Source organism: Molossus molossus, unplaced genomic scaffold, assembly GCF_014108415.1.
Source record: "Molossus molossus isolate mMolMol1 unplaced genomic scaffold, mMolMol1.p scaffold_m16_p_3, whole genome shotgun sequence".
Classification (NCBI taxonomy): Eukaryota; Metazoa; Chordata; class Mammalia; order Chiroptera; family Molossidae; genus Molossus; species Molossus molossus.
In genome coordinates this window covers 53,809,683-53,834,996 of record NW_023425366.1, presented here as the reverse complement: position 1 = coordinate 53,834,996, position 25,314 = coordinate 53,809,683, and the positions used below count along the sequence as shown (strand labels likewise).

Here is a 25,314-nt window from a genome sequence, read left to right as displayed (position 1 = left end):
ATTATTAATTAACTACATGAGTTTCCTTCATGTTTTTTTAGATCATAATTTACCTAATCATGCCCCTAATATATTTTGGAGAATGGAGTTGATAATGCTTAAGGAAGATTTGGGGGGTATGTAGCTTATTTTTTTTGTTTAATTATTCCTTAGAATAAATTTCCATGAGTAAGATTATTGAATCAAAGACTTGAATGATTTTTATGAGTCTTGAAGATTTTATAATATAGTTTTCCACACATTTACCATCTCTGGTTTAACACTGGATGATTTTGTTTCATTAGAAAATATAATATTAGGAATACTTCTTTTGGAGAAATCTACTCTTGGTTCCAAACTCTTAGAACAAATCAAACACTGAAAAAACTCCCCAGAATTGAATCAATTTAAATAGACAAATATGCAAAGCTAAATGGAATAGCAAATACACAAGAAATAGCAAATACATCACATAATAAATCTATCCCAGATGTGACTTAACAGTGATAATAGAAAATCCCAAACTTATGTTGCCTAAACTCTTTACTAAACCTCAGTCTTCTCACCTATAAAATAGGATTATAAGAGATAATAATAACAATGAGTAGCACATTTTTACAATCTTTATCATGTGCTGGTCACTGTTCTAAACACTTTAATACTAGCATTTAATTTTCATAACAACCCTATCATGTAGACATCATCATCATTATTATTTTATAGTCGAGGGACGGAAATACAGAGAGGCTAAATGATGTTTCTAGTGTCATATAGCTAGTAAATGGCAGAGCCAAAATTCTAACTCAGACAGTCTGGCTCCAGAGTTGACATTTATAATCACTAAATAAATAAGATGGTTCATATAAATACCTAGTCCAAGGCCTGGCATGTAGTAAGTACTCAATAAGTGCTTGCTATTATTATTATAATGTATTTTTTAAAAACCAACAGAGCTAGTACAGAGACTGGCAGAATTAATTTAAAAGCTCTAGAAAACAGAGTCGTGAGTGGAATTTTCAGCAAGGCAAATTTTGACTCAATAGCAGTAGTGCAGCCTTGGGCACTGGACAGTAACAAGGAGAGGCTGAATGGCCACTTGTCATCAGGTGGGTGGCTGAACTAGATGACCTCTAAAGCTCTTTCCAACTATAGGATCCAATGATTCATAGGTCAGAATCTTATGGTATATTTTTTCTTACACAGTAAAGCTTCGTTTATTTTCTTTAGTATTATTTTCAGTTTATGAACCTTGTTGGTGTATTTTCATTGTAATTATCTGAATCATTTGCCAAAGAGCATGGCTTTGTTGTTTGTGTAAGTCTTTGGCAGTCTGTTGTGTTGTAATGTTTGATGTGTTGCGACACTTGGACATTATAATGATGGGTGCTGGGGAAGCCGGCATATAAACCTGTAAGTTACTATGTTGTTGTGGTCAGCCCTCCTAGAAGTCTTCAGGGTTACTGTCACTTGGCAAAACCTCCTTTGGAACCTGTCATCTTTAGCTATCAAGAGAACATTCAGGCCTATGAAATAATTATATGTGGGTTTAAATGTTGAAAAATTATGGGACTGTGCTTGTGGTGGAAGTGAGTTGATGTCACATAAAAATTTGCAAGTGACTCAGTTGTTCCAGTGAGTTTCCTGCTGGGAAGGGGAATTGCTCCTTGGAGGAAGTACTGTCATAGTTTTGCTCAAGTCATGGGAAGCCACATCTGACCTCCTGGTTTGCCCTCCCTTTGGATTTGAGCTTGGGCAATTTTTTTGTCTTTACCATTATATCTTAAACAATCCTTCAGGATAATGCACAATTTTATATGTAAACTCTATGTCATTTCTCCCAAAAGAGTGATTTAAAAGGCATGGTTAATTCCATTACAAAGATGTTGATGATGAAATTCATAGCAAATATACTGGACTGACTCAGAGTACTTAGAAAACAATTTCTTCTTAGTTATATATTGTTGTCTTTAATTTAATGTTTCACATTGTGCTGAAGGTAGTTACTATGGAGATAGATGAAAATAGGCATAGAGTTTTGTGTGTCAAATTGTCAACAAATTTACTATTTAAAAATAGGATGTGAAGCCAGAAGGAAGGAAGACAACAACTCTCAGAACAATATTAGGAGATTTAATCTATAATGTAGAGGGGAATGAGAAAACCAGAGAACAGATAGGACTTTAGACATTAGATTCTCCAAAATCTTAAGTAATTTGAAATGTTCCTTTTTGAATCATCACTGAAACACACAATTTGCCTTATAAAGAAAATAATATCTTTATTTAATGGGATTTGACTACTTCAGACATTGAATTATTTACAATTCTCCCAAAACAAAAGTTGTGTCCTGGCCGGATTGGCTCAGTGGTTAGAGTGTTGGCGCATAGACCAATGAGTCACAGGTTCAATTCTGGTCAAAGGCATGTGCCCCAGTTGCAGTTTGTCCCAGGCCCTGGTTAGGCCATGCGTGAGGCAACCAGTTAATGTGTCTCCCTTGCATCGATGTTTCTCTCTCTCTCTCTCTCTCTCTCTCTCTCTCTCTCTCTCTCTCTCTCTCTTTATCTGAAGATAAAAAAATATCCTTGGGTGAGGATTAAAAAAATAATAAAATAAAAAATTTAAAAAGTTGTTATAGGTTGACTTCGATTTATAATGGCACTTTCATCCAAATAGTTCATCTATTTATATTATGTATATGAGTATTTATACTCTGTGTTTAATTTAGGAACACTGTAACTCAAATTTTATTTTATTTTTTTATTCCTTTTTTTTAAATTTATTTTTTTGTTACAGATATTTCACCTTTTTTACCCCATTGGCACCCCCCTCCCCACTCCACCTCTGCCCCGTCCCCGGCTTAGTTGTCCATGTCCATTGGTCATGCAAACATGCATATAAGTTCTGTGGTTTATCTCTTCCCACCACCCCCCAACCCCTCTTCTGAGGGATACAGTCTGTGCCCTACTTCCATGTTTCTGGGTCTACCGTATTCCTCAGACTGTTATGTTCATTATATTCCGTATATAAGTGAGATCATGTGGTATTTGTCTTTTTCTGCTTGGCTTATTTCACTTAGGATAATACTTTCCAGGTCCCTCCATGTCGTCTCAAAGGATAAGAGATCTTTCTTTCTTACCGCTGCATAGTACTCCATTGTGTATATGTACCACTGCTTTTTTATCCATTCGTCTACTGATGGACACTTGGGCTGTTTCCAGATCTTAGCTATTGTAAATAGTGCTGCTATGAACATGGGGGTACGTATATTCTTCCTGATTGGTGTTTCAGGCTTCTTAGGGTATATTCCTAGAAGTGGGATCACTGGGTCAAATGGAAGTTCAATTTTTAATTTTTTGAGGTAACACCATAGTGTTTTCCATAGTGGCTGCACCAGTCTGCTTTCCCACCAGCAGTGTATTAGAGTCCCCTTTTCTCCCTCGCCAACACTTGTTGTTTGATGATTTGTTGATGGCGGCCATTCTGACAGGTGTGAGGTGATACCTCATTGTTGTTTTAATTTGCATCTCTCTGATGATTAGTGATGTTGAGCATTTCTTCATATGTCTCTTGGCCATTTGTATGTCCTGTTTAGAGAGGTGTCTATTCAGCTCCTCTGCCCATTTTTTAATTGGGTTATTTGTCTTCCTTTTGTTGAATTGTATGAGCACTCTATATATATTAGAAATTAACCCCTTATCTGACACATCATTGGCAATGATGTTCTCCCATACAGTGGTTTGCCTTTCCATTTTGATGATTGTTTCTTTTGCTGTGCAGAAGCTTTTTAGTTTGATGTAGTCCCATGTGTTCATTTTTTCCTTTGTTTCTGTTGCCTGAGGTGATGTATCAGTGAAAATTCTGCTCCGTATGATATCCAAAATTTTGTTCCCTACATTTTCTTCTAGAATTTTTATGGATTCACGGGTCACATTTAAGTCTTTTATCCATTTTGAGTTTATTTTTGTGTATGGTGTAAGTTGATGGTCTAGTTTGATTTTTTTTCATGTTGCTGTCCAATTTTCCCAACACCATTTATTAAAGAGGCTGTCTTTACTCCACTGTATGCTCTTGCCACCTTTGTCAAATATTAATTGAGTGTATTGCCTTGGGTCCATTTCTGGGTTTTCAGTTCTGTTCCACTGGTTTATATGCCTGTTCTTGTGCCAGTACCAGGCTGTTTTGGTTACCATCGCTTTGTAGTATAACCTGATATCTGGTATTGTGATCCCACCTACTTTGTCCTTCTTTTTCAAGATTGCTGTGGCTATTTGGGGTCTTTTTTGGTTCCATATGAACTTTTGAAGTATTTGTTCTAGTTCTATGAAATATGTCGTTGGTATTTTGATGGGTATTGCATTGAATCTATAGATTGCTTTGGGTAGTATGGAGATTTTAATGATGTTAATTCTTCCAATCCATGAACAGGGTATGTGCTTCCACTTTTTTATATCTTCCTCTATTTCTTTTTTCAATGACCTGTAGTTTTCTGCAAATAGGTCCTTTACTTCTTTGGTTAAGTTTATTCCTAGGTATCGTAATTTTTTTGGTGCGATGGTAAATGGGATTGTTTTTTCAGTTTCTCTTTCTGTGAGTTCATCATTGGTACAGGAATGCCGTCAATTTCTTGACGTTAATTTTGTATCCTGCTACTTTGCCAAATTCATTTATTAAGTCTAGTAGATTTTTGATGGAGTCTTTAGGGTTTTCTATGTGTAATATCATGTCATCTGCAAATAATGACAGTTTCACTTCCTCCTTTCCAATTTGGATCCCTTTTATTTTTTCTCCATGTCTGATTGGTGTGGCTAAGACTTCCAGTACAATGTTAAATAAGAGTGGCGAAAGTGGACATCCCTGTCTTGTTCCTGTTCTTAATGGAAATGTTTTTAGTTTCTGTCCATTGAGTATGATGTTGGCTGTAGGTCTTTCATATATGGCCTTTATTATGTCGAGATATGATCCCTCTATTCCCACACTGCTGAGTGTTTTTATCAGAAATGGATGCTGGATTTTGTCAAATGCTTTTTCAGCATCTATTGATATGATCATGTGGTTTTTATTCTTCATCTTATTTATGTGGTGTATCACATTTATTGATTTGCGAATATTGTACCAGTCTTGCATCCCTGGAATGAATCCCACTTGGTCATGGTGAATAATTTTTTTGATGTATTTCTGGATCCGATTTGCTAATATTTTGTTCAGGATTTTGGCATCTGTGTTCATCAGGGATATTGGCCTGTAGTTTTCTTTCATCGTAGTGTCTTTTTCTGGTTTTGGAATTAGAATTATGCTGGCCTCATAGAACGTGTTTGGAAGTTTTCCTTCTTCTTGAATTTTTTGAAATAGTTTGAGGAGAATGGGTGTTAGTTCTTTTTGAATGTTCGGTAAAACACCCCCGTGAAGCCATCTGGGCCTGGGCTTTTGTTTGCCGGGAGAGTCTTGATCACCTCTTCAATTTCCTTAGTTGTTATTGGTCTGTTCAAGTTTTCTATCTCTTCCCGGTCCAGTTTTGGGAGACTTTGTGTTTCTAGAAATTTGTCCATTTCGCTTAGATTGTCGAATTTGTTGCCATATAGTTGTTCATAGTAGTTGTTAACAATCTTTTGTATTTCCATGGTGTTGGTTGTTACTTCTCCTCTTTCATTTCTGATTTTGTGTATTTGGGTTCTCTCTCGTTGTTTCTTGGTGAGTCTAGCTAAGGGTCCATCAATCTTGTTTATCTTTTTGAAAAACCAGCTCTTTGTTTCATTGATCCTTTGAATTGTTTTTTTGGTCTCTATGTCATTTATTTCTGCTCTGATCTTTACTATTTCCTTCCTTCTACTTGCTCTGGGGTTTTCTTTTTGTTTGCTTTCTAATTCTTTAAGTTGTGAGGTTAGACAGTCAATTAGAAATTTTTCTTGTTTTTTGAGGTAGGCCTGTAGTGCTATGAACTTCCCTCTCAGAACTGCTTTCGCTGCATCCCATAGATTTTGTGTTGTTGTGTGTTCATTTTCATTGGTTTCCAGGAAGTTTTTAATTTCTTCCTTGATCTCCTCGGTGACCCATTCATTGTTTAATAACATGCTATGTAGCCTCCGTGTGTTGAAATGTCTTTGTATGTTCTTGTTGCAATTGATTTCTAGTTTCATGCCATTGTGATCTGAGAAGATGCTTGATATGATTTCAATCTTCTTGAACTTGTAGAGGTTTAGTTTGTGTCCTATCATGTGGTCTATCTTTGATAATGTCCCATGTGCACTTGAGAAGAATGTGTATTCTGTAGGTTTGGGGTGTAATTCTCTGTAGATATCTATTAAATCCATTTGGTCTAGTGCTTCATTTAGAGTCTCTGTTTCCTTGCTAATTTTTTGCCTAGAGGATATATCCAGTGCTGTCAACGGGGTGTTGAAGTCCCCTGCTATGATTGTACTGTTGTCTATTTCTCCTTGGAAGTCCTCCAGAAGATTTTTAATATATTTTGGTGCCCCTATATTGGGTGCATATATTTATCAAGGTTATATCTTCCTGTTGGATAGATCCTTTCAATATTATGTAGTGGCCTTCTTTGTCTCTAGTTATGGTCTTCATTTTGAAATCTATTTTATCTATTTTATGAGAATTGCTACCCCTGCTTTTTTTTTTGCTTTCCATTTGCTTGGAAAATTTTTTTCCATCCCTTCACTTTCAACCTATGTGAGTCTTTTGTTGTGAGGTGGGTCTCTTGTAAACAACATATAGATGAGTCATGCTTTCTTATCCAATCAGATACTCTGTGTCTTTTTATGGGAGCATTCAATCCATTTACATTTAAGGTGATTATTATTATTATTTTTTTTAATCCTCACCCGAGGACATTTTTCCATTTTTTGTTCGGGGGGGGCGGGGGGAGAGGAACAGAGAGAGAGAGAGAAACATCGATGTGAAAGGGACACATCGAGTGGCTGCCACCCACACAACCGACCAGGGCCGGGGACAAACTGCAACCGAGGTACATGCCCTTAGCGGGAACCGAACCCGGGTCTCTCAGGACCGCAGGCCGACACTCTAACCGCTGAGCCAAACCGGCCAGGGCTAAGGTGATTATTGATATGTACTTATTTATTGCCATTTTTGTTTAGTGTGGTTCTATTTTTCTTCCCATTTCTACTGCTAATTACAGCAGTCCTTTTAACATTTCTTGTAGTGCTGGTTTGGTGCTAATGTATTTCCTTAGCCTTTTTTTTGTCTGGGAAGCTCTTTATTTAAACTTCTATTTTGAATGATAGCCTTGCTGGGTAGAGAAGTCTTGGATTCAGATTCTTGTTTTTCATGACTTTGATTACTTCATGCCATTCCCTTCTGGCCTGTAGTGTTTCTTGTGAGAAGTCAGCTGAGAGCCTAATGGGGTTTCCTTTGTAGGTAACCTGTTGCTTATCTCTTGCTGCTTTTAGGATTCTCTCTTTGTCTTTAATTTGTGGCATTTTAATTACTATGTGTCTTGGTGTGGGCCTGTTTTGGTTCTTCTTACTTGGGACTCTCTGTGCTTCTTGAACTTGAATGCCTTCTTCCTTCACCAAATTAGGGAAGTTTTCTCTCACTATTTTTTTGAATATATCTCTATCCCTTGCTCATTTTCTTCTTCGGGGACTCCTATGATGCGAATATTATTACGTTTCCAGTTGTCCCACAGTTCTCTTAAGCTGTCTTCCTGTTTTTTAATAGTTTTTTCCTTTTGTTTTTCTGATTGGTTGATTTTTTCTACCCTGTCTTCTAATTCACTGATCCGGTCCTCAGCTTCCTCTACTCTGCTTTTTAAACCTTCCAATGTGTTTTTCATTTCTGATATGTCATTTTTTTATCTCTTCTTGATGCTTTTTAATTTCCAATTGGCTTATTTTCAGTGTCTCTATGTCCTTACTCATGCTGTTCAGCTTCCTCAAGATCATGGCTCTGAATTCTAGCTCTGCTAACATGCCTAATTGCTCCACATTGATCTCATCTTCGGTGGAGGTCTCTTGCTCTTTTATTTGGCTTCTGTTTCTGTGTTTCACCATTTTGGCTGTCACTGTGGGCTTTGGAGCCTGTCAAGTTTTCCCTTGGGTGTTGGTGTTCTGTTGCTTGTGGCTCCCTCTCCTGGGTTTAGATGAGGGAGGGAGGACCCACATTAAACACCACTGTCAAGTCTTACTTTCCTGGTTAAAGTTGCTCGCCCAGGAAAGGTACTGTTATTCTCTAGCTTTTTGCCTGGAGGCTAGCAGTCGAGGTTACTTGATGAGTTTTGGGTTGTCAGTTGATTGAAAAACTCCCTCAGGTGCTCAGCACAAGGGGATTTCACGAGGATGGGGCAGATGCTGGTTGTTAATGAGCCTCAATTAGCACTTCAATGGCCCACAGGGTGGGGTTGGATCTCTGAGGGAGGGGCTGCTGCCTCTCCTCAGAGCCCTGGGAAGGAGCAATGTGGCCACCATCCTGGGTGGCTGCACTCAGCAAAAGCTCTGAGCTCCCTCCAAATCCCGAGTGTCCCGACACAGCTCCAGTCCAGTCTGCCCTCCCTCTGCCGGAGCCCAAGGTGAGTGGCTGTGGCTGTTTCAGCCTCTGTCCCGGCTCTGCGCTCTGGAGCCGCCTGGGAGTGTAACCCGAGGGCGCCGCTCCCAGCTAAGGCCGCTGCCGAGCTGCCGACCGTGGGCTCCCAGCCCCGTCTCGCGCCTTCGCAAGCCTACCGGGATCGAGTCAGTGTCCCTGGTTATATGGTCCTCGCAAGCTGCTTTTCTGTTGCTTTTTCCCGTCAATTTGTCTGTGTTATAGTTGTAATTCCAGTTTGGTTCTGGGAGTCGGTCTGTGTAGCTTCCATTCACTCCGCCGCCATTTTTTTCTTCTGTAACTCAAATTTTAAAAATGAAAATGTGCTATTTTATTTTGAGTAAGCTAAAGCTTGCTTTGTAATCTGACCAACTAATAAACAATTATAAGCACACATTTGGGGCATCTTGCTTTTGGGAGCTTCAAAGAGGGTGGCAAGCTGTCTGGCAGTAATTACAGTGTCATTATCCTTATGTTATTCATAATGAATCTGATAGCATGAGGGAGGTGTCTCCAGTCACCCATGAACTTTAGAACCCTAAAACTGAATGACAGCAGTGGGCAATCTGAGTTATTGCTTTTTGGAAATGTAAGTAGCATTTCTAAAAGAAACACATGTTATTTACATACATAAAGTAAATATTAAAAGACTGGCTTGTCCTGGCCGGTTTTGCTCAGTAGTTGGAGTGTCTGCCTGCGGTCCAGAGAGACTTGGGTTCGGTTCCCGCTAAGGGCACGTACCTCGGTTGCAGTTTGTCCCCGGCCCTGGTTGGTCATGGGTGTGGCAGCCACTCAATGTGTCCCTTTCATGTCGATGTTTCTCTCTCTCTCTCTCTCTTCCTCCCACTCTATCTGAACAAAAAAATGGAAAAAAAAATGTCCTCGATTGAGTATTAAAAAAAAACAAAACAGTGGCTTAAGCTAAAAATACCCAAGGTAATGTTGCAGGACTGGAGAGTAAAAGAATGAGCTCATATTGTGGATTTTTTGAGACAGAAATTTCTATTTCTCATGTCTACTTAAAATGAAAATCAATTTTTTATTCAAATTAAACAGAAGAGCTCCTTGATCCAGACCCAGAGGGGATTGAGCTGAAGGAACTGAATGTAGATCTACTGGGTTGGTGGGGGGCCAAGTCTAGAGTGAACTGGCAGGGGACACTCCTAGCCCTGAGGGAGAGCATTTCTGTGTGAGACCCCCCCTTCCTGGGCCTGGGCGACAATGTGTTTCCTAGTCCCCACTGCACTCATGGCTGAAGAATGGCCACTGGTTGTGAAGACTGTCGGTGATGGGCTGAGACTGAGTACTGTCCTACTCCCAGAGGCTGCTCACAGTGCTCTGGCTCAAGAGAGTCACCTTCAACGTCACCACCATTGACACCAAGAGGCTAACTGAGATGGTACAGAAGCAGTACCCAGGAGGGCAGCTCCCATTCTGCTGTACGGCACTGAAGTGCACACAGACACCAAAAGATTGAGGAATTTCTGGAGACAGTGCTGTGCCCTCTCAGGTACCCCAAGTTGGCAGCTCTGAACCCTGAATCCAACACAGCTGGTCTGGACATATTAGCCAGCTTTTCTGCCTACATCAAGAATTCAAACCCAATCCTCAGTGATAGATAATCTGGAGAAGGGGCTCCTGAAAGCCCTGAACGTTTTAGAAAATTACTTGACATCCCCACTTCCAGAAGAAGTGGATGAGAGCAGTGCTGAGGATGAGGGTATCTTTCAGAGTAAGTTTCTGGATGGTGACGAGCTCACTGACTGATTGCAGCCTGTTGCCAAAGCTCCACATAGTACAGGTGGTGTGTAAGAAGCACTGCAGGTTATCCATCCCTGAGGTGTTCTGGGGGTGCATCGGTCCTTGCACAGTGCCTGTGCTCAGGAGAGTTTGCCTCCAGCTGTCCAGATGATGAGGAGATTGAGCTGGTCTATGAACAGGTGTCCAAGGCCCTCAAATAAGTTCCTCCTGGGGCTTCCTCACCCCTCCTCCATTTTCCTCCACAAAGGCCCTTAGGTCGTTTCCACTTGGCTCCCCAGTGGACACACTCCAAAATGTCCAGTGGGAAGTGAGTTCTGGAGCACTGTGCAAGACTGGCTGGGGGATGGGGGAAGCAATGGGAGATCTGGGTGAGATTTTATTGTGCGGTGGTGAGGGATGGGTAAGACAATGTATTTCAGTAGTAAAATGCAGAATGGAAAAAAAACACAAGAAAATTAAGAAACATAATTCAGAAGGGAGTTGACAAAAAAAAAAAATCCAAGAAATGACAAATGTATATTATAACCAAGTACAAATTTCAATTTACAATATTACTCTAATGCAAATTTTACTTTGACATCTTACGACACTTTAGAGGTTGCATAATTATAAGTATGAAATTTGAAAATTATTTTGACATATTCCATTTTGTGTAACATTTGGGAAAAGGTATGCTGAGCAAAGCAGTATATTTATCAGTTATAAAACAAGGCAAGGAGATTGAATTTAGAATTTTTTTTCTGGTAGATTAGTTGAATGAACAACACTTTCTTATTGACTGAGAAGTTGACACTGGCCTTTTGCCCATGGCAAAGACCTGTATAGGGACAAGGCATCCAATTTGGAGATGTAAAAAAAGAGCGTCGCCATGGCAGGTATGTCTTGGTTGGGACAACTCCCACGCACTGAGAGATCTCCTGTTCGATTCCCAGTCAGGGCACATGCCTGGGTTGTGGGCTCCATCCTCGGTGGAGGACTTGTAGGAGGTGGCCAGTGGATGTTTTTCTCTTTCTCTCTTCTTTCCTCTCTCTCTAAAATCAATAAAAACATATTTGGGGGGAAAAAGTGTCTCTCTTCTCTGCTGGGGAAGGTAGCACAAAGTGATTGAGGCAGCTTGAGTTTATGCTTTCTATTTGAAAGTCTTTTTGCACAGGTATTTCTCTTTGCTTCTGAAACCTTCCATTGTGGAATAACCAAGCCAGATGGTAACTTGAGAGAATTCATTTTATTTTTAATGCAGGGAGAGCTTATAAACAACTATATGCCAACAAATTCAACAATCTGGAAGAAAGGGTTAAATTCCTAGAAACACACAATCTTCCCAATGTGAATCAAGAAGAAAATCTGAACAGATGGGTTACAACTAATGAAATTAAAATAGTAATAAAAAAACCCCAAAACTTTCAAGAAGAACTAACACCTACCTTTACAAACTATGTCAAAAATTTCAAGAGGAGGGAAGACCCCCCAAGCTTATTTTACAAGGCCAGGATTATACTAATTTTTAAAAAAATACTTTTTCCTTCACTGATTTTAGAGAGAGAGGAAGTGAGAGGGAAGGATAGAAACATGGATGAGAGAGAATATTGATTGGCTGCCTCCTGCATGCCCCCCACCGGGGATCAGGCCCACAACCTGGGCATGTGACTAGGAATTGAACCAGTGACCTCTTGGTGCATGGGTCAACACTCAACCACTGAGCCACACTGGCTGGACTAATATTTAGATTTTTTTTTATTCCTCACCCGAGGATATTTTTCCACTTTATTATCAGATAAAGTGGGAGGAAAGGAAAGAGAGAAACATCAATGTGATAGAGCCACATTGACTGGATGCCTCCCGCATAACCCGACCAGGGCCAGGGACAAACCACAACCAAGGTACGTGCCCTTGACCGGAATGAAACCCACGACTCATTGGTCTGTAAGCTGACGCTCTAACCACTGAGAAAACCAGCCAGGGTGGGATTATATTAATTTTAAAACAAGATAAAGATACTACAGAGAAACAAAATTGTAGGCTAATATCCCCAATGAACATGGATGCAAAAATCCTCAACAAAATATCAGCAAACTGAGTTCAGCAATACATTGATCAAGTGGGATTTATTTCTGGGGTACAAAGTTGGTACAATATTTGCAAATCAATTAACATGATATTTTTCATAAACAAAATAAAGAATAAAAATCATATGATCATATCAATAGATGCAGAAAAGCATTTGACAAAATCCAGCACCCATTTATGATAAAAACTCTCACCAAATGGGAATAGAGGAAACATATCTCAACATAATAAAGGCATATATAACAAATCCACAGCTAACACAATACCCAATGGGGGAACAATGAAAAGTATTGTCCTCAAAATCAGGAACAAGACAAGGATGCCCACTTTCCCCACTCTTATTCGACATAGTACTGGAAGTCCTAACCACAGCAATCAGGGAAAAAAAAAAAAAAAAAAAAAGGCATCCACACTGGAAAGGAAGAAGTAAAACTGTCATTATTTGCAGATGACATGATTATACCTTGCTCATGGATAAAAGATTTAAATGTAAGGCTCAAAACCATAAAACTCCTAGAAGTAAAATTGCTGACATCTCTCAGAGCATTATTTTTTTCTGATATATTTCCTCAGGTAAAGAAAACAAAGGAAAAATAAATAAATGGAACTACATCAAACTAAAAAGTTTTGCACAGCAAAGGAAACCATCAACAAAATGAAAAGACAACCCACTGAATGGGAGAATATATTCGCCAATGAGACACCTGATAAGGGTTTAATATCCAAAATTTATAAAGAACTCTTACTACTAAACACCAAAATCAACAACAAACAAACAAAAACACCCCACAATCCAATTAAAAAATGGGCAGAGGACCAGACTAGACACTTCTCCAAAGAGGATATAGAGGTGACCAAAAGACACATGAGAAGATGCCCATTATTACTAATCATCAGAAAAAAATGCAAATTAAAACCACAATGAGAAATCACTTCAGACCTGTCGCAGTGGCTATTATCAATAAATCAACAAACAACAAGTATTGGCAAGGATGTGGAGAAAAGGGAGCCCTTGTGCACTGTTGATGGGAATGCAGATTGGTGTGGCCACTGTGGAAAACAGTAGAGAGGGTGCTCAGAAAATTAAAAATGGAACTGCCTTATGACCCAGTGATTACACTTCAGGGAATATATTCAAAGAAACCCAAAACACTAATTTGAAAGAACCTATACACCCCTATATTAATTACAGTATTATTTATAATATCCAAGATATGGAAGCAACCCAAGTGTTCATCAGTAGATGAGTGGATCAAAAGTAGGGTTACATATATACAATGGAATATTACTTGGTCATAAAAAAAATGAAATCTTACCATTTATGACAGCATGGATGGCTATAGAGAATATTATGCTAAGTGAAATAAGTGAGTCAGAGAAAGACAAATACCATATGATTTCACTTATAAGTGGGATCTAAAGAACAAAATAAATGGAGAAACAAAATAGAAACATACTCATAGATACAGAGAATAGACTGATGGTTGCCAGAGGGGAGGGGTTTTGGGAGGATGGGTGAAAATAGTAAAGGCATTAAGAAGTACAAAGTGGTAGTTACAAAATAGTCCCAGTGATGTCAACTACAGCATAGGGAATATAGGCAATAATATTGTAATACTATGTATGGTGCTGTGCATACTGGAAATATCAGGAGGAACACTATGTAGAGTATATAATTGTCTAACCACCTGAAACTAATACAAAATAATATTGAATGTAAACTGTAATTGAAAAAAACAAAAACCAGTAATTAAAATAAAATGCAGGGAGGGCTGCTCCATGACAACTATGGCATGGAAGCACTCATATTGTTGGGTTACATCCTGTGAGTCATGGCTGCAGAAGGTGAGGTCAGTGGCCTGCCTGCTGAGATCCCAGCAGTAGTGAAGGGAAATCTGGCCAGTGCCATCTGAGGGCAAAACTGCCTCATCACTATGGTGACCTTTCCCTGCCTACTCCTTTTCCCACCCCACTCTTCCAGTCAGCCTAGCTTGGAGGCTGCTAATGCCCCTCCGAGGAAAGGAAAGGGTTCCCCTCTGCCCACTTTGCTGTGGTGGTATAAATTCCTCCTAGGAACCAACCCTTGCAAAGAGCAGGAACCTCTTTTTTTTTTTTTTTTTATCCTCACCCGAGGATATTTTTCCATTTTTTGTACAGATAGAGTGGGAGGGAGAGAGAGGGAGGGAGAGAGAGGAAGGGAGAGAGAGAGAGAAACCTCGACGTGAAGGGACACATCGAGTGGCTGCCACCCGCACGACCAACCAGGGCCGGGGACAAACTGCAACCGAAGTACGTGCCCCTAGCGGGAACCGAACCCGGGTCTCTCCGGACCGCAGGCCGACGCTCTAACCGCTGAGCCAAACTGGCCAGGGTAAGAGCAGGAACCTCTTAAATGGTGATGGAAAAAATAAATAAAAACAAAAACAGGAACCCTCACCCCAAATGCTCCTGCAACTCCGCAGACCAAGTCATTGACTTAATCCAGCCTCCGGCAATGATTTGGGCACCAATCAAAGGATTTGGAACTGGAAGGGGCTTTAAAATGAACAAATCCAACCTTTTCATTTTACACGTGAAGATGAGATTCTGTGAGAGCCATAGAGCTCATTAGTGCCAGAGAAATGGGATAAGAAGCCGAGTGTCCTGAGCAGACTTCTTGTAGAGGAAGAGTACTTCATCATCTCAGCGCTCTGGGTGCTGCCTCCAGGCCATGCTCATTCCGATCTGTAGTTACTAAGTGATGTTGGTAGGAAATATAATTTTAGATGGAGTGATTTCGGGCTTCATATGTAAAGCAATGAATCGTGAGTCTGTCGTGAAAATGAGTGCCAAACAATTATCTTCACACTGTTTTATAAGACAATCATAAGCCCCACAGCTTTTCCTTATTGCACTGTGTCCTTAACTGAACTCACAAGATCACACACTTCACCTTTGAACCCTTTGAATGTCTTTCACATGGAAAAAGATAAACTTGAAATCCTGAATTCTCCAGTCCATATTTAGACATGATTGCCTTTGTAGTAGATATTTCTTATCTGAGCCTTAAAACTAGACAACTGGGTATCCATTTAGTGGAAAGACCTAAATTTTGTCCCTTCTAGGCATCCTGCTCAACTTGCAAAGTAGAAATTCTTGCAACTAATTCTTTCATTTGGACTGTTATGTTTTGTGTAGTCTCAGTAAATTTACACAAAGCAAAGAATGTTCAAGTAGCAGAAACAGATAGACAAAAGTATTTCATCATTAGCATCCTGGAAGCAAAATGCATTGCTTCAGTCCTGCCCTCCATAAATACACAGAGGAACAGAATGCAGATATTGGCCCTATGAAAGTTTTAAGATAGGAGACTTTTTACAAAACTGTTTATCTATTGTATGCCAGACATTTGTTTCCATATGTTCTTTTATTCAAAGAAATGCTTTTCTCCTTCTGGTTTGTAGCTGTCATAAAAACTTATTATTGGGAAAGGATGTGATGTGGTTATTTAGATTTTAGTTTATGTATTTATTTACCCCATAAATATTTCTTGAGCAACTACTATATATTAGACAGTATGCTAGGTGCTTAGATACAATAGGAAGAAAAAAATTTAGACAAATCTATGCCCTTATAGATTAGATCAGTGAGGGAAACAATATAATACAAATAAATGTAAGATAACTTGAGGAGCTCTGTAAAGAAGATGTACATAGTGCCAGGAGACAGGGGTATTTGACCTGGTCATAAAAGCCACAGAAAACTTCTCTATAAAATGATGCTTGAGCAGAAGTATGAAGGAGTTGAATTTACCAAGGAGGGGAGAGTGATTCAAGTCAAGAAAACAGTATATGCGAAGGCTCCGTAATGGTGGAGAGTCAAGGAATATATGTATTAACATTTTTGCTTTTTCTGTAATATGGTAAATAGGTTTGACTGGTTTTTAAAGGATACAGGTAGACTGGTTAGGAGTTATTAAAACAGACAAACCTTGGCTAAAAGAGATGGAGAAGAAAGAGGAACAATTTTGACAGAGTTGGGAGGTGGTTTGGTCATGGATGACTTCTGGCTTTCAGGCTTGTTCAGTGGGATGACTAGTTCACTGAGACAGGTGACTATGGAAGGAAACCACATTAGGAGTATTGGTGAGTGTGGGTAGTGGTCAGAACATGAATTCATTCAGGTTGGGCTCTTTTGAGAATCCCAAGAGGATAAGGTAAGCTGCCAGTTGTGTAGTTAAGTTTGAAGTCTGAGAAGACAGAGGCTTGGGCTGGAGATAGAAATTTGTGAGTCATTTCTGTATGGATAGTAATGAACAGATTGAATAGAGATGAGAGCACCTGGGAAGAGAATATTTTAGAGTGTATTTGAATAAATGCTTTGCTTTCCTCTGGGATGTGCCCTTTAAGCCTTGTCTAGGTACAGAATAAATAGCTTTGATTCTTACTAAGGTCTTTCAGGTTTTACAACAGTTGGACAAACTTATGAATTAGACCAAAATGTCCTTAACATTATGCCAAACAAGTGGAGTCTGCTGGAATTGTTGAAAAGTCAACCAAAAAAGACATGAACAATATATTTTTTTTAACTTTAAGAAAAATCAAGTTTTAGTTATCTGCTTGGAAAGCAGATAGTGCATATGGAAAGAAGAACAGGTCAAATGCAGAGGTCTACACAGTAAATTGAATACTATGTTGGCAAAAAAAAAGAAGCCTGATTAAAATGATCAAAGATATCCTTTTTAATCTGAAGTAGTTTGAAGATGCGTTTTGTGTGAAGACTGAATTAATCTCAGACATCTTTACTGGCTCTTGGTGAGTTGAAAGTGTTTCATTCTGTGTGTTCATCTTCCTTTATGTATAACCTGTAACAGTCATTACAGGTAGCAGAGCTGTGGCCCTTCCTTCGTGTTCTTGCTCTTGCCTTTTCTACCAATAAGGGTTGAATAGTCATTCCCTGATTTGTTAATTTTGTGTTAAGAAATTATCCTTCCAGATTTCACAAATATTTACTGATTATCTACTGTGTGATAGGATTATACTGGGTGTTTTCACCTTTATTATCTTATTTAAGGTGTCCACTATAACACTGTGAAGAATACAAATAGGTAGATTGAGTTTTATCCTCAGGGTGCTTATGGTCTGGTTGGAATCCAGAAAACAGGATACATGTAAGTGCTATCTAGGTTAGAATAATCCCAACAGGCTGCCTGGAGGCAGTAGGAGTTGATTTGGGCTGTGAGGGAGGGAGGGGGTTTGGAGAAGCAGACTGGGGTGGGGAGGGAACATCCGAGAGGGTGCCAAGCTTGGTAAAGCCCAAGAAAGAGATGAGCCCGGCTGCCAGCTGGAGCTACCCCAACAGAGCACCTTCCTTAATGATCTTGATACTAAAGCTGATACTTAATGCCGGGAACTTTTAAATCAACTAGATAGAAGTCATTAAAAGTTTTCTTTTAATATAAAAGTAATATAATATATTTGGAAACATACAACTGAGTATAAAAAAGACAATTTAATCCTCACCCAAGGACATTTTTCGATATTTTGTTCAGATAGAGTGAGAGGGGGAGAGAAACATCGACGTGAAAGTGACACATCGAGTGGCTGCCACCCACACGACCAACCAGGGCCGGGGACACATCGAGTGGCTGCCACCCAAACGACCAACCAGGGCCGGGGACAAACTGCAACCAAGGTACATGCCCCTAGTGGGAACCGAACCCGGGTCTCTCCGGACCGCAGGCCGACGCTCTAACCGCTGAGCCAAACCGGCCAGGGCTAAAAAAGACAATTTAAATCACCTCTAATTTCACTGTTACTAACATTTTGTATATATGCTTCTAAAAAATTTTATATGCATATAAATGGACAAAGTGATGTACAAAATCAACCAACAGGTCCCTAAAAATGGGGTTTTCTATGATGGTATTATTGTTACATTCATCTAGTGCAATACTGTAAACAAATATATTGATGGATTTATGAAGTATAAAGTGCTTCCACACAATGAAATACTAAGAAACTATTTTTTAAAAAGATGAAGGGTAGATGTATAAACTACATCTACCTTTTATCTTTTTTAAACAATACATCTATCTTTTATCTCTTATCATTTCATAAGAGTTTCTTATCATTTCATTGTGTGGAAGTACTTCATACTTTATATATATATTTCTTTTTTTTTTTTTTTTTTTAGTTTTTTTTTTAATCCTCACCTGAGGATATTTTTCTACTCATCTTCAGAAAGAGTGGAAAAGAGGGGGAGAGAGAGAGAGAGAAACATTGATGTGAGAGAGACACATTGACTGGTTGCCTCCTGCACAACTCCGACCAGGGTTGCCTCCTGCACAACCCCGACCAGGGCCGAGGTATGTGCCTTGACCAGAACCAAACCCTCAACTCTTTGGTCCATGGGCCAATGCTCTCACCACTGAGCCAAACTGGCCAGGGCCATATATATACTTTTATACAAAGAATCCTATCATATATTATGAGGTGAAAAAAGCATATTACAAGACATTATTGAGGTATAATCCACTTATTGGCATTATTTTAATTTTTAAACAACATAACTGATATATTAATAAGGATATTCTCATTTAAAAATTATTGGTTGGACATATTTCCATTAATATTCTTTAAGCATAACTTCTATTGGTTACATAATATGTCATCATATGAGTATGCAGTAATTTATTTAATTGTTCCTTTATTGTTCCAATTTTTTCATTATTATAAAATCTTTCTCACACACACATTTTTAAAATATAGATTTCTAGAATAAAATGATTGAGTCAAGGAAAATAAATGTGTTTGAGATTCTTGCCAAATTGCTTTCCAGAAAGACTGTCATGGCTTTTCATTTCTACAAACATTGTACAAAAGTACAGGTCTTATTGTACTTAAAATACTTTAAAATTTATTTTCAAAGTTAATAGGAGAAATAGTATTTTATTGTCATTTGTATTTGCATCATTTGTATTACTAATAACATTCAAGATTTTTGTTTATCAGCCACATATATTTTTATTTGAATAATCCAATTATTAATATTTATCTATTTTTATATTACTTTAAAATTAATAGACTTAATTTTTAGAACAGTTTTGTATATACCGAAAAATTGAACAAAAAGTACAGAGATTTCCCACATACCATCTTTATCCACTCTCCCCTCAGTTTCCCCTATTATTAACATTTTGCATTAGTATGGTACATTTGTTTTAATTGATGAACCAATATTGATACTTTATTATTAACTAAAGTCTACACTGGGTTTACTCTTTCTGTTGTACACTTTGTGGGTTTTGACAAATGTATCCACTATTACAGTATCATACAGAATAGTGCCACTGTCCTGAAAAATTCCCTACATTTATTATTCATTCCTCCTTCCCTCATAACCTCTGACAACCATAGATTTTTTTTTAAATCCTCACCAGAGGATATTTTTCTATTTATCTTCAGATTGAGTGTGAGGGGGGGAGAGGGGGTGGGGGGGAGAGAGAGAAATATCAATGTGAGAGACATACCAACTGGTTGCCTCCCGCACAACCCCAAGCAGGGTAAGGTGCGAACCACAACCAAGGTACATACCCTTGACCGGAATTGAATCCATGACTTATTGGTTTGCTGGTCAGTGCTCTAACTGCTGAGTCAAACTGGCCAGGGCAACCACAGATCTTTTTATTGTCTCCATAGTTTTGTCTTTTTCATGATGTCACATAGTTGAAATCATACTATAGTCTTTTCAGACTGGCTTCCTTGACTGAGCAACACCCATTTAAGGTTCCTCCATATCTTTTTGTGTCTTGAGAGCTTCTTTGTTTTTATGGCTGAATAATATTCAATCGTATGGATGTACCACAGTTTGTTAATTTGTTCACTTATTGAAGAACATCTTGGTTGTTTCCAAGTTTTTAGATATAAATAAACCCATTGTAAGCATTTGTGTGTAAATTTTTGTATAGACGTAATTTTCAACTAATTTGCCTAAATACCAAGGAGTATGATTACTGAATCATTTGATTAAAAGTATGCTTAGTTTTGTGAGAAACTGCCAAACTGTCTTCCAAAGTGACTGTACGAGTTTGCATTCCCACAAGCAAAGAATGAGAATTGTTGCTTATAGTCCTGTTAAAAATTTTTATTAGCATCAACAACAAGAAAAATATCTTTGCAGAAGCTATTTGTCTATGAAGAAGAACCATTTATTTGTCATAAAAGGAGCAGGGCTTTTTTCCCCACAGCTTACTGATTGTATTTTAATACTGTTTTCAGTAGATAGGGTTTGACTTCACTGTGAAGGATTTGCCTGTAGTTAAATTCCTCCAGAATTCTGTGTTGTTGTTTATGTTGGATGCTTTAAATTCTTGATGGTAATAATAATTAAGAATTATTTTCCAAGTCTTAATAAATCCATATGCTGCACTCAACAACATCACACAGAACACAAGTGAACATTTTGCTTTATTTGTTACACTACATAAAATCTTTCACCAATTTTGCGTGTCGGCAGAATTAACTTCATTGTCTAAAACTACCTCAAAAACTTTGTACTCAGCTGCATTATTTTTAGGTTCATGCAAAAAACTTTGTTAAATCATGTAATTTTCAGGTTATTTATCTAAAGCTTCAAAAGAAAGACAGTGAGACCTTTAATATTGTCAGTGCAGGATTCACAGTTCCTTTCCTTGCGCTTGTACCTAGGAGCTCCCAGGACTGGATCACAGAAACATTCATTCAATCATAGGCTCATGAACTAGAAGGACTCTCAAGGTGCTTTTTAGTTCAGTCATAAGCCTGACCCAATTTAATTCACATCCAACATAGGATTCTTCCCCTAATCTTCTAAAAGTCCAGGTATTCTATTCTACTGAAGCAGAAAGGTTCACAAGCTTTTCCTTTTTCCATACGTTCTTCCTTAGGCTAACCCAAACTTCTTTACCTGCAGTTAGAAAATAATGTCTTTGTGTTCTTTTGTTTCAAAAGCATCTATGAACATTTCTCTTGAAAGTTGCTGAGAGAGGAGATCTTAAATTTTCTCACCATAACATCAACAACAAAAAAAGTTAATTATGTGAGGTGAAGGATATGTTAACTAACCTTATTGTGGTAAATATTTTGCAATATATACAGTGTGGAGCAAAAGCAGATTCACAGTTGTTCATGTGGAAAATAATACAATAATTAATAAATAATACAAGACTAAACTCTGTTTTGCGTACTCACAACTTTAAACCTACTTTTGCCCCATCTTGTCTGTGTATCAAATCATCACATTGTACACCTTCAACTTGCACACTGTTATATGTTAGTTATATCTCAATAAAGCTGGGAAAAACTATAAATCCTGCCCTGGTTGGTTTGGCTTAATGGTTAGAGCATTGGCCCAAGGACCTAAGGGTCTCGGTTCGATTCCCAGTCAAGGGCATGTACCTGGTTTGCAGGTTCAATCCCCAGCCCTAGTCCAGGTGGTGCGGGAGGCAACCAATTCCTTCTCTCACATTGATGTTTCTCTCTCTCTCTTCCTTCCTCCCTCCATTCCAGTCTATCTAAAAATCAATGGAAAAATATTCTTGGGTGAGGATTAACAACAACAACAAAAAATGTAAATCCTTTACATACATAAAAACAGATTCCCTTTCCCTCTGGCATTTGTGTCATTATTCTTAAATATACCTTTCTTTTTATTTCTGGCTTTTTATATTATTTTTTCTTTTTGTTGCATGATTTTTTTATATTGAATTAATTGAGGTGACATTGGGTAATAAAATTATATAAGTTTCAGGCATACAGCTCTATAATACATCATCTGTATATTGTTTTGTGTGTTCACGACCTCAAGTCAAGTCTCCTTCCATCAACATTTATCCCCTATGCCCTCTTCTACCTCCCCCTACCCCCCTTTTCCTCTGGTAATCACCATACTGTTGTCTGTGTCCCTGAGTTTTTTCTTTTTTTTTTTTTTCTTGTTTTTAGTCCTCACCCAAGGATATTTTTCTACTTATTATCAGATGGAGTAGGAGGGAGGGAGAGAGAGACAGAGAGAAACATTGATGTAATAGAGCCACATTGACTGGTTACCTCCTGCACGACCGACTAGGGCCCGGGACGAACTGCAACTGAGGTGTGTGTCCTTGACTGGAATCAAACCCTCAACTCATTGGTCCATGGGCTGGTGCTCTAACTGCTGAGCCAAATTGGCCAGGGCCCAGAGGTTTTCCTTAATCCCTTTACTTTTTTTCACCCAGTCCCCCAAACCCCTCTCCTCTGACAGATGTCAGTCTATTCTCTGTATCTATGAGTCTGTTTCTATTTTGTTAGTTTATTTTGTTCATTAGATTCCACATATATGTGAAATCATATGGTACTTGTCTGTCTCTGACTGGCTTATTTCACAATACTTTCCAGGTCCATTTGCTGTTGCAAAGGGTAATATTTCCATTTTATTTTTTTGTGATCCAGTAGTAGTCCATTGTGTAAATGTACAACAGCTTTTTTATCCACTCATTTGCTGATGGACACTTGGGCTGCTTCTAAATATTGGTTATTGTAAATAACGCTGCAATGAACATAGGGGTGCATATATTCTTTCAAATTAGTGTTTTGGGTTTCTTTGGATATATTCCCAGAAGTGGAATCACTGGGTCAAAAGGCAGTTCTATTTTTAATTTTTTGAGGAAACTCTGTACTGTTTTCCATAGTGGCTGCACCAGTCTGCATTCCCACCAACAATGCACTAGGGTTTCCTTTTCTCCACATCCTTGCCAACACTTGTTGGTTGATTTATTAATGTTAACCATTCTGACAGGTGTGAGGTGAGCTAGCACCTCATTGTGGTTTTTATGTGCATTTTTTCTGATGATTAGTGACGTGGAGCATCTTTTCATATGTCCTCTTTGAAGTGTCTGTTCAGGTTCTTTGCCCATTTTTAAATTGTATTGTTTGGGGTTTTTTGGTGTTGAGTTTTATAACTTCTTTATAAATTTTGGATATTAACCTTTTATCAGATGTGTCATTGTGAATATATTCTCCCATTCAGTGGGGTTTTTTTTTTTTTTTTTTCATTTTGTTGATGGTTTCCTTTGCTATGCAAAACCTTTTTCATTTAATGTAGTTCCATTTGTTTATTTTTTCTTTTGTTTCCCTTGCCCACAGAAATATATCAGAAAAAAATATTGCTATGAGAAATGTCCAAGATTTTACTACCTGTGTTTCCTTCTAGGATTTTTATGGTTTTGAGTCTTACATTTAAATCTCTAATCAATTTTGAGATTATTCTTGTGAATGGTGTGAGAAGGTGGTTTAGTTTCATATCTTTGCATGTATCTGTCCGATCTTCCCAACACCATTTATTGAACAGACTATCTTTATCCCAGTGTATGTTTTTGCCTGCATTGTCGTATATTAATTGACCATAAAGGTATGGGTTTATTTCCTGGCTCTATTCTGTTCCATTGCTCAATGTCTGTTTTTATGCCAGTGCCATGCTGTTTTGATTACTGTGGCCTTGTGGTATAGTTTGACATCAGGTAGCATGATACCTCCCACTTTGTTCCTCTTTCCAAAGATTGTTGTAGCTATTTAGGGTCTTTTGTTTTTCTATTATTCTTGAACCTACATAGTTGTATCTTTCTAGACAATTCAGTTAACATTTATAGAGCACCTACTATGTACCAGGTATTAGACTAAGTTCTAGGAATTTTTATAAGGAACCATCAAGAACAGGAGTTAGAACACATTTTTCTAGGATCAGAGAGCAAATACCTTAGGTTTGGGGTTCCATACAGCTTCTGTCCCACTACTTAACTCTGCCTTTGTAGTGCAAAAACAGCCATAAGACATTAAGTAAACAAATGACTGTGTGAGAGTAAAACTTTACAAACACAGGTGGTGGACCCCTGCTCAAGAGATCTAATACTCTAAAGCGAATTAGAATATAATGTCAACAGTGCTCTACATTAGCAGTAGAACTGTGATAAGTAACCTCTATCAGCAGTATGAGTAAATTTCTGTTGAAATAAGCATAGGGAATAATACATTTTACCAGGGGCTGCTGAACAAGTTTTTCATTTAGGAGGTGACTTGGGATTTAAAGGATTCAGGGGGAAGAAAGGATTTCAAAAAGAGAATTCTAATTAGTGTGAGCAAAAGCTGTGAGCATGAAAGAACATGTCAGGTTTGGGAAATCTTGAGTTCTTTTGTGGCTCAAACACAGTGTGTTTATAGGAAGGTGTGGGGAAAGCTGTGCTGGAGCCAGATGTGAAAGGTCCTCTGACTAACCACTGGGAACTGGCTTTAGCTGTAGGCAAAGATTGGGACACAATCCACTCCATTTAAAAATGAATTCTGGAGGTTTACACCATGTGGAGGGTGTTTTAGTGGGAGAGAGTGGAGGCAGGGAAACAAGTTATAAAACCATTTCTGCCGGCCAAGTGAAGGCTTGAATTGAGGCAGTGGATCTGGGATAGAGAGACTTCTGGAGGACAAATAAACCGGCCATAATGACTGAATGATTGTTTCTGGAATTCTGGGATGGTTCACTGGTTGGTTGCGTGCCAGTTACTTAGTACTTAGAACTTAGATTTGCTCTCAGACCACTTCCCTGCCCTTTCCTTGCTTTGTATTACAGGGAACTGACCCCCCTGCTCCAACCTCCCCGAAAACGGCAGTTCCCAGTTCCTTTGCCTAGTGGCTTCTGGTTAAGCCCAGCCAAATGGGAGTGGACAGAAGAAAAGCCAAGGTATTTCTCCCCTCCCTCGCTGTCCCTATGGCATTAGCAGCAGTGCTCAGTCACCTTTGTACATCTAGCTCCTACTATGGTCCGTGGTGACTTTGGTCTTTGGCATCATCACACCACCTCTTCTGTGTTGGTTCAGCCCTGGGGATAATAGTGGCTTCCTGCCATTGCTAATCTCTGCATTGCCTCACCTTCCTCTGTTTTCTCTTTTGTCTTTTCTGACATGTTTGTAACTCGTTCCCC

At 38.6% G+C, this 25,314-nt stretch overlaps 1 protein-coding gene and 1 pseudogene across 1 annotated transcript in view; both read left to right on the top strand.

Moving 5' to 3' along the window:
• The window catches only part of MTX3 (metaxin 3), a 760,898-nt gene that overhangs the window by 664,584 nt on the left and 71,000 nt on the right, over positions 1-25,314 (top strand). The window lies entirely within an intron of this gene.
• On the top strand, positions 83-10,484 carry LOC118642016 (annotated as a pseudogene).